At 35.5% G+C, this 11,135-nt stretch overlaps 1 pseudogene; it reads left to right on the top strand.

Moving 5' to 3' along the window:
* The first annotated feature begins 1,434 nt into the window (after positions 1-1,434).
* Positions 1,435-3,815, top strand: LOC106303077 (annotated as a pseudogene).
* The last annotated feature ends 7,320 nt before the right edge of the window (positions 3,816-11,135 follow it).

The following is an 11,135-nucleotide window of genomic DNA, read 5'->3' as shown; positions in this document are numbered from 1 at the left end:
TTATAAAACTTATAATATCTCTTTTATAAGATCTTATGCCGCTACTCAGACTCGAACCGAGATGTTCTAGCACTGCTTCCTAACAGCGTGTCTACCAATTTCACCATAGCGGCAACTTGTTCAAAATAATACTAACAAGTTTTTACTCAATCGTCGAGATTCAAATTTTAAATAAAGAAGCTAATTTAATGGAATTTAAAATTGATTTTATTACTAAAAAAATGCTTTTTCTAAAAATTAAAACTTCTCCAAAATTCTTAGAAATTCTAACTAAAATTTGCCTAAGTTGCTCAAGAGAAATGAAAAACAATAATTGTCAAAATATCTCTTTTCATGCATCTTTTTATATTGTACAAACATAATATTTTTTGATCGCTTAAAAAAAATATCATATATTATTACTTATTAGTATCTAATATTCACTTAATTGTGGATAGATACTTTTATAACTTTGATTCCAAGTAAAGAATATAAGAATTAAGAGAAATAATAATTCCTAAAGGTATAAAGTGCAAAATTTTTGACTTAAATTAATTTAAAGAACCTGTTGATTTCGCTAAAAGATCTTGTATTTCCTAGTTAAGAGGAAATACAAGATCTTTATTTATTTTTTTTATTGATGGGGAAAGTAATAACCGTGCCCACTTATGAAAAAACAAAACATTCACTTATGGCATCATATAGGTTTATTTTAGAAATGTTTATTTTAGAAATGATAACTAATGTGATGACTAATGAGCATAAACGATGAGCATCTCATAACTGATTTGCATGGAGTTAAGATTAATACTTTCCCAAATTATTTTTCCATTTATATAGTTTTATACGCAACTCTTTTAAAAAATTCTGCTTTTTATTCAACTTGTGTTTAATTAGAGATATGTTTATTTATATTTTTATTTATTTATAGAAACTAGTCTTATTTTGTTTTTCTAAGTACTTTTGTTGAAACAAATGAATAATTAGAGATTAGTGAATTGAAATAAAATTTCTATAAATGTTTTTAAAATATGCTTGAAATTATGGGTTCGGTTAATTTTGTTTAGGCATCTAAAATGGTTGTCACGCCTCTGTAGTGGCGGATCCACGTTGTTCAGGGAGGGTGCAGCTGCCACCATGAAATTTTTTTTTTTATTAAGATTTGTTTTAACAAAAAGAAAATTGCATCCATAAAAAAATATTCTTCTGCCTGTTTTGTTTTAGAAATTTTACTTAATTATAGTTAAAGTACTTAATTAATTTAGAATTAAAAACCCTAATCTACTCATCTTCTCGTTCATTCGTCTGTGTGAAGAAAAAGTGGTAAATTTTTTTTTGCTCTTATATTAATGTTTCAGAGTTGTAAAGGTTTGCTTAAAACACCCTATTAGAATTATATAAACTAAACTCTTCTACTGATTTTTGCTAAACATATTTTTTTTACAGTTAAATTCAATGGAGAAATATTTCAAAAAAGTACCTCCTCCGGAATCTGATGCCAAAGCTGATGATTTGCCATCTAACCTTGGTGAAAGGAAAGACAAAAGAAAATCTCCTCCAATAGATAATACCGATATTGAAGATTTGCCATCTGACCCTGGTGAAAGAAAAGATATAATGGAGTATCTTTCGCATCAAAGAGACGAGGTTAGACGCAAATATCTAACTAAAGGTCCATGTCAACCTTATGGTCATACATTTAAACAAATATTGAAAAGTGGTTCATTAAGACGATTCAATCCAGCTTGGTTTGATCAATATGGTAGTTGGCTAGAGTATAGCATATCAAAAGAAAGGGCATTTTGTTTATATTGCTATCTATTTAAAGATGAGATACGGATGCAAGGTGGAAGTGATGCATTTGTGAAAGAAGGGTTTAATAGTTGGAATAAGCCAGATAGATTGCGTACTCATATGGGTAAACCGCCCAACAGTTTTCATATTATTGCTGCTCAGAAATGTGAGGATTTGATGAATCAAAATCAGTCTATAGTACATGCTTTGTTTAAGCAAGATGATAAGGTGAAAAATGAGTATCGCATTCGCTTAACTGCTTCGATTGATGCTTCCAGATTCTTGTTACGACAAGGATTATCTTTCCGTGGCCATTTCGAAAAAGAAGAAGCTGTGAATAAAGGAAACTTCTTGCAGCTTCTGAAATACACAGGAGAACAAAATGAAACCATAAGTAAGGTCATTCTGAGTAATGCTCCAGGAAATAATCAGATGGTTTCTCCATTAATTCAAAAGGATATTGTCCATTCATTTGCAGAAGAAGTACGACAAGCTATTTTAGAAGAAATTGGTCATGATGTGTTTGGCTTGCTGGTTGATGAGTCTGCAGATGTTTCTCATAAGGAGCAGATGGGCGTTGTTTTTCGATTTGTTGATAAAAGAGGAGCAATCAAAGAAAGATTTATTGGAGTTGTTCATGTAAAAGAAACGTCTTCTCTAGCTTTGAAATCTGCTATAGATGATTTGTTTGCTAGATATGGGATGAACATCAAAAAGGTGAGAGGGCAAGGTTATGATGGAGCTAGTAATATGAGAGGTGAGTTTAATGGTTTGAGATCATTGGTTGCTAGAGAAAACAGCTCAGCATATTATGTTCATTGTTTCGCTCATCAACTTCAGCTAGTTGTGGTGGCAGTTGCAAAAAAGCACTTTGACATTGCTGACTTTTTTGATATGATTTCTACATTGTTGAATGTTGTTGGGGCTTCTTGTAAAAGACAAGATAAATTTCGAGAAATTCAGCGTGAAGAATTAGAAAAACAGATCAGTAGTGGTGAAGTTAAGACTGGGACATGACAGAATCAGGACGTTCTTTACCAAGACCTGCAAATACTCGCTGGGGTTCTCATCACAAAACATTGTTGAGGTTGGAAGAATTATTTTCTACTACCATTAAAGTTCTTGAGTATGTCCAAGAAGAAGGCATGGATGACTTACAGAAACGTCAAGCTTGTGGTCTTCTCAAATATTTTCACACATTTGATTGTGTGTTCTATTTGCATCTAATGTTGCTTATTTTGGGGCTCACTGCAAATTTGTCATTGGCTTTGCAAGAGAAAGATCAAAATATTTTGAACGCTATGTCACTGGTGGAATCTACTAAAAGAGAACTGCAAAAGCTTAGGGATGATGGTTGGAGTTTGCTTATGGATAAAATTGCTTCTTTTTGTAAGAAACATAATGCTGGAATGCTCATCATGGAAGACGATTTTGTTAATCCAAAGAATCCAAGAAAGAGAAGCAACATAACCAATATGCATCATTATAAGGTCAATTGCTTTTGCACAGTTCTAGATTTACAGATTCAAGAGTTCAATGATCGTTTTACAGAGGTAACCACTGATCTACTTATTTGTATGGCTGCTTTAAGCCCGACTGATTCGTTTTATGCGTTTGACAAGGAGAAGCTGGTGAGATTAGCTAAGTTATATCCAGAAGATTTTACCTATGGTGAGATTTTATCTCTAGAGCAGCAACTTGATATCTACATTGATAATATACGTAGAGATGAAAGGTTTAAGAGTGTGGAGAATCTTGGAGATCTTTCTTGTTTGATGGTGAAAACTCAAAAGCATATTGCACATCCTTTGGTCTACAGGCTTTTAAAGTTAGTTCTAATTTTGCCGGTTGCCACCGCAAGTGTTGAAAGATGTTTTTCAGCTATGAAATTAGTGAAAACAGCTGCACGTAACCGAATTGGAGATCAGTTTCTAAGTGATTGTATGGTCTGCTTTGTTGAAAAAGAGCTGCTTGACTCGGTTTCAAATGAGAAAGTGATACAAAAGTTTCAAAAGATGAATGAGCGTAGAGTTGTTTTGTAAGAGTTTTTATCATATTTGGTGTTTTTTTTTGTTGCAAACTTAATAAAACATTAATTTTTTTAACGAAGTGTATAGTATATTTTTGCCCCCACAATATTTATTTTCTGGATCCGCCACTGCGCCTCTGCGTATACGATTATATGTAGTACCCATGAGGCAGTGGGGCATTGGGTTGTGTTTGTGAATCCGTCAAAGGCTGAGGTTTACTTTAGGCATGCCTGGCTTTATTATAAGGTGTGCACCAAAGTGTGTCGCAATTATTAAGGGTTGGTCATCGTTGGTTTAGACGGAATTTTAATAATTTCAGAAATCACGAAACTTATATTTTTCTAAAAAGTTCTAATTAAATCAGGGGGAAATTAAGAAACTCGTGCATGATAGGGATATACGTTGTTTATTAAATCGTGAATTTAATAAAATATTAAAAGTTTTTTTTTTTTTTTTTTTTTTTTTTGAAAAGACTTTCATTAATTTAAACGCAGAAAAATAGAAAAAGGTTCAGAAGCCCATATGATCTTCAGTTACAAAACAAGACCCAGTTAATAAAAACAAAATATTGCCCATAGTTAAGAAACCCATTGCAGTTTAGCCCAAAACGGATTTGGAAACGTTTGATGAGAAATAACGAGACGGAGAATGGAGCAATCAAGCGGAGACGATGGTAGGATCACAAGCAAGAAACCATAATTGGAGGAGCTGTGAACAAGTTGTTGGGTTGACTTCCCGGAGACTGTTGATGCGGTCTTTAATTTGACAATCAACAAGACGGAGCAACACGTCAGGAGATCGGAAAGTGTGTCGATGAAGTCTAGAATTTCTTTCAGCCCAAACCCAGTAGATGATCGCTTGCCAGGCTAGCAGGAGAAGACGACGCCGGAATCTGTTACCAGAGAGTGTGTGCATCTGACTTAGTGAGCGATCCCATGTCCTCAAAGGATTCAAAGTGAATCTTGTGGCCATAGTTGACCATAGTTCCCACGAGTAAGGGCAATCAAAATAGAGGTGATCTCGACTCTCTGGATGAAGACCACAGAGAAGACAGTTAGTATCAGTTTGCAAACCCCAGGACTGGAGACGATTGCGAGTTGGGCAGCGGTTCAGAACCACCAGCCACACCATAAAACAATGCTTAGGAATGCCTCCTTTAATCCACACTGCTTTAGTCCAAGGTATATGAGTATAGTCTCCTCTCAGTTTTTGATAAACTAGCCCAGTAGTGTATTTTGCGCTAACTATTCTATCAATTTCCCAAACGTAGAAGTCATCAGCAGTAGATATTGTCAGGCCAGAGAGGAAAGCAAGAATGCTTACTTGATTTTCAGACCTTGCCGGTGGCAGAAGCCAGTGACCATTGTCATACAAGCTTGCGATGGTTGCATCTTGTCTTATACCAAGCCTAGTTCTTCTACCTCCTGTCATGAGTTCACAAATCTTTCCTTCCGGGTACCAGTTATCTGTCCAGAATCTGCAGTCTCTGCCACTCTCAATCTTAAGTTTAATCCAGGTAAACATTACATCTCTCATTTTGATTAACTTATTAGTTAGCCAAGAGTACTTTCTATTAGGCTTAACTGTCCAGAAGTTGCTCAGATTCCCTGACAGGATTTCCGTCTTGAACCACGCCACCCAAACTGAACCCGATTGAAAGAACAACAGCCAAATAAGCTTCAACGTGCAAGCTCTGTTCCAGGTATACAAATCCTTGACTCCTAGTCCTCCTTGACTCTTTTCTTTAGTTACTGTTTCCCATGAAACTCGCGCAGTATGATGACCCTCCACATCTCCTTTCCATAGGAAAATACCACAAAGAGAGTTGATTCTCTTGATCACCGACTTTGGCAATATAAACGAGGAACACCAGAAGGTGTTGATTCCTGATATCACAGTCTTGATAAGGAGTAGACGTCCAGCAAAAGAGAGGGATTTAGCGCTCCAGGAGGAAAGACGTCTTTTAATCTGCTGAATGAGTACTTCACAGTGAGAGAGAGTAGGCTTTGAAGAGGATAGAGGTACACCAAGATATCTCACTGGGAGAGAGGCAATTGGCATTCCAGTAGAAACCTGAATAGCATCTATTTCCGCTTGGGATAAACCTGATGCAAAGAAACTTGACTTTTGAACACTAACAGCCAGTCCGGAGCGCAATTCAAACTCTTTAAGGATCTGAAGCACTGCCTGAAGAGAAGAGATGGACCCGTCAATGAAGATGAGAAGGTCATCTGCAAAACTCAAGTGAGTTAGTTTAGCATCCCGACATTTATGATGATAGTCCAGTCTAAAGTCCCTTGCTGCGTTGTTAAGTAAGTGAGAAAGGTTGTTCATGGCTATGACAAAGAGATATGGAGAGAGAGGATCTCCTTGCCTGAGCCCTCTCCTACCCTTGAAATAGCCATGTACTGATCCATTGTAGCCTACTGTGTAGTTCGGAGTAGACACACAACTTCTGAGCCAGTGAATCAGTCGGCTAGGTAGTTGAAGACCCTTCAAGCAGTTGAACAAGAAATCCCAAGACAAAGTGTCAAACGCTTTTGCTATATCAACCTTAATGGTGATGCGCTTCGGACCTGTAGCTTTATGATAGCCATTAACGAGCTCTCCTGCGAGAATTGTATTCTCGAGCAAGAGTCTATCACGCACAAAAGCAGTCTGGTTTGGAAGTATCAGAGCTGGAAGAATAGGTTTGAGTTTCCTGACCAGAAGTCTTGATATCACTTTATAGATGGTGTTGAGGCAGGCTATTGGACGGTAGTCGGTGATCATAGAAGCTCCTTGCCTTTTCGGAATCAGAGAGAGGATGGTGGCGTTTGTGGCAGATGGTAGGAAAGAAGTAGTGAAGAATCCTTTGATAGAAGTTAAAACCTCATGACCCACGGTTTCCCATGCCGCTTTGTAGAACCCTGAGGTGAGACCATCTGGCCCCGGAGCCTTGTTAGGGTTCAACCTAAATAGAATTTTTTGGATCTCTATCTCAGAGGGAATGGAGCACATGGTGATCTGAAGCTCCGAAGCGACACTGAAGGGACATAAGGATTGGAACCATTCCGGAGTAGAGTGAATGTAGGAAGGAGATAAGTAGTCAGGCCCCAAGATACTCTTGAAATGGGTTACTGCGATGAGGCTCATGGCCATGGGGTCGGTGATTAGAGCTCCAGTAGCAAGAAGGAAGGATCTGATAGAGTTGTAGCTGCATCTTGTTTGGAACATCCTGAAGAAGTAAGTAGTGTTAAGGTCTCCTTCTTTAAGCCAATTAACTCTTGATTTCTGCTTGAAATAACTCTCCTCGACTGCCCTTAGGAAATTCCACTTATCAAACATCTCCTTCTCTTTTTCAAAATTGAGAGTGGAAGGCATCTCCAATGCTAGTACCTGCGCATCTAAAAAAACAGTGTTAGCCTCACCAACTCTCCTTTGAATTTGTGAAAAGTTCTCTCTATTTAACTGAATTAAGTCATTCTTAATGTTTTTTTGTTTCCAGTAGAGATCCTTAAGATCCGTTGCTACGCTTCCGGCTTGGCTCCAGGCCTCATATACCACTTGAGTGAAAAGGGGGTGTTTAGTTAGGTAGTTAAAGAACTTGAAAGGTTTAGTTCCGGCTGTGGGCAGGGAGTGGGCTAAGTCAATTAGACAGGGAGAGTGGTCGGAGATTAAGTCAATTATTTGATATTTTATATCAGTTTATATAATTCACTGCGCAATTTTATTTTATTTTGCTAATTAATCACTGCGCAATTGATTAATGAGATATAGTATTTAGCAGTACACAAATGTAAGGTATTTAGATTTAATTAATGTTATGCGGTAATTTTTCATAATATAAAGTTTTGTCAAAACAAAAAATCATATTATATTTTAATTATATGTTATGGGGTAATTTTTCATATATATATTTATAATTTTAAATTTGTCCTTAAAATATGTGTGTATTATCATTGCATATTTACATAAATACACCGGTCATTTTAAGAATATGTCTAATAGACGAAGGTATCTCAACATTTAAAAAAAAAAAAATAGGAAAAATAGGAAAGAGACGTGAGAAAATATCCCTACACCTATACTGTTATGTCATTTATTAAATTGTTTATAGCTTTAAAAAAATTAATTTAATTAAATAGGTAAAATGTTATTAAATAATAATTTTAATTTTTGTTTGGAAACTGAGTTACATACTCACCAATAAAGTTGCTCTAATACTCTATTGAGTTTTGCTATACCCTAGTGATATAAATTGTTGAATTTATGGCAAACCGTCCACTAATTTTACAACTACGTATAATTATCAAAGCTGTAAATTTTGCAGAGTAAGTCAAAACGGAATTTCATTGTCGATATAAGAATGTAGAGAGAGTTTCTTTGCTAATATAAATTTTGTCCTTTAGTTATTTTTTTTTTCACTGTTTATCTTGTGTTATAAAAGCCCAAAGGCCAAACACCAATAAATACAAGGAGCACTACAACAAAAACATATTTTTTACTAGACCAGTATTCGTTGTAAATTCGTCGTAAACGGGGTGTCACGACGAATTAACGTCGAAAGACGTTTCGTTGTTAAACGTCCGTCGTAACGGAGGTTTCGTCGTAAACGACACGTTACGTTTACGACGAAATATATTCCTCGTAAAGCGCGGAAAAAGGATTCGTCGTAAACGACACGTAAGTTTTCGTCGTAAAGCCCACGTAATTATTTCGATGTAAAGCACACGTAAATACTTTCGTTGTAAATCACTCGTAAACATTTCGATGTAAAACCCTCATAAATCTTTCGATGTTATTCACTCGTAAACATTCGATGTAAACTCCATGTAATGTTTACAAGGAGTTTACATCGTTTCTTATTATATTATTATTAATTAGTATATAATAAATTTTAATTTATATTTAATATTCAGAATTTAAAATAATTTAAATTTTAAAACGAAATATTAAATTGAAAAATATATTTTAAAAAGTCATACAATAATATTTAAATTCATAATACAAACAGAAAAATAAAAAAAAAACTATATATTCTCGAAGTAGTTGGTGGGGTTGCTCGGATGTTGACGGGTTAGATCGGACTCTTGGGGATCTAGTGGTGGCATTCCAAGAGCGGCTCGTCTCTCACTCAACATTCTCTGCATAACCGGGAGTAGAGGAGATGACAGAGGGAGATTTCTCTGAGACCAGTTTTGAGGTTGAGGAGAAAAGGGGAGGGTAGTGCGAGAGGGGAAAGGAGGAGGAGGTGAGGGGGGGGTCAGGGGGGTCAGGGACAGGCGGGGGCAGGTCACCAGTGGTGAGAAGCGCCGGAGGCAAGGCGGAAGCGCGAGCAGACGAGAGCCAGGGATTCTCCATCTTTTTCACCACTTTAAAATATTAAAAGTTTATTAAAAACAAAGGGGATAAGATACTTTTGTTTAAAGGAAAAGATGATAATATTGTTAATGAATAAAAGAAAGTTGAAAGCATGATAGCAACTACAATATTATGCACTCCTCAAACGTATTTTGTAAAATACGTGAAAGTTCTTTATTTTTTATTCACGATTATCATAACGGATGGCTCAATGGATAGATGATTTGGCTGACAAACCATATAAAAAGAAAAGAGACTATGTTGTTTGAAATAAATGGTTAAAACATTACTCCATCCGTTTCATATTGTAATTAGTTTTAGGAAAATATTTTTTTTCAAAATGTAAGTAGTTTTCGTATTTCTAGGTAACTTTTACATTTATTGAATACAGTGTGACCAATCAAATTAAATAGATTTATTTTTTATTGGTTAAATTATATCTAATCTATTTATTATAAAATACTTTTTAAAAACATAATAATTTTCTTAATCTTCGTGCTTTTAGCCAAAACTACTTATATTATGAAACGGAAAAAGTACTATTTAGATGCTTGGTATATAAAATTTAGACCTTCCTAAAGAAATATCAAGTTGCAAAATACATATATTGTATTCAGTAAAAAATAATACATATATTGTAAGTTTGTAACAATCTATTCCTTTTTCACTGCTCATAAAATGCAAGTTGTCACATACGCTTTTCCAACAAGATACTTTAAGAAATTACTTTAAGTTTGCTATATATGAAAACTATTCTAGGTACCATTTTGTATTGCTGCGATTAGTAACGTTTGTATCATTAGTTCTGCCAATTTATAAAACGATTTATAAAACGATTTCAATTGTCAAAGTGTAATATGGACAAAAAGTTTGCTCTTGTATGTGTCGGTCCGACGTAATGTGAATAGATCTACAAGGAATGTGTTGGGTCAATGCATGGAATAAAGTTCTTATAACTACAATTTGTGATTAAAATATTACAAAAGCGTGTAAACTACCTCTTTTTCGTTAAACACTAGTCTAAACTTGCTGTCGCCAATAGTATGAATTTAATAAAACTTTTGGTTTATCTAGATAATCATTCGAATCTTTTACCACATTCAATAATATTACACATACCTTTACTCTCTCTTTACAGTTAAACATACTTTAGACTTGTCATGTAATTTGTTATTCTAAGTTTACCAAAAAAACTCTTATACTTAAAAATTTCATTTTCTTATTTTTCCATCTTTCTCCACCACCGCAAGATCGCATCTTATCAACGACTTCATCGTCCAACACTCAAGCTCCACCAGAAACCCTCACTCCTCCGACACTCATGGCTGAAGACGATGGTTATAGTGATGGTTCCGAGTCTAATTTTTCGAGTAGCCATAACCAGCAGAAGCGTGAAACTCACTGTAAGAATGATGTGAGGTTCCTGAGGAATACCACTTGTATGGGCGGGTCAAGTGAACGGCATGAGGTTCTGGAAACTGGAAGAAGGTGCGATATTGGCAGCTAATTACAGCGAGGAGACTATTCTGCCCTGCTCATTGATTTGGGAGATTGTGGTTGATCAATAAAAACAAATCCGTCGCAAGAATCATATAAAAATCATCAAGACCATGATGGATGATCGACGATCCATCATCGTTCTCATAGCAAGTATCCACACTATCTAAAGCCTAAAGGACACAATAAAGTCCACACTTTTGAAGATCTAAACACAATTCAGACTTTCAAAGAATGAAGCTTTAAAGATTGTTACATTAAACACTTACCACAATTTACAAAACTTCATAAAGATGCATACCTGGAGGAATAAAAAGATATAATTTGCAGAATATATGTAACCAATAAGATGCAACTTCTCACTCAGCTTTCTGGTGTGTCCCAGAAGAGTACGACATCAAACCATATTCGTCGCTCTGAACTTCACTGGAGAACGATCCTGCACCACCAAGTACTTGGCCAGTACAAAAATTCAATCTTAAGGATATCAAA

This window comes from Brassica oleracea, chromosome C7, assembly GCF_000695525.1.
Source record: "Brassica oleracea var. oleracea cultivar TO1000 chromosome C7, BOL, whole genome shotgun sequence".
Taxonomy (NCBI): Eukaryota; Viridiplantae; Streptophyta; class Magnoliopsida; order Brassicales; family Brassicaceae; genus Brassica; species Brassica oleracea.
Note: the sequence above shows the minus strand (reverse complement) of the source record. Positions and strands in the feature narration are given on the sequence as shown.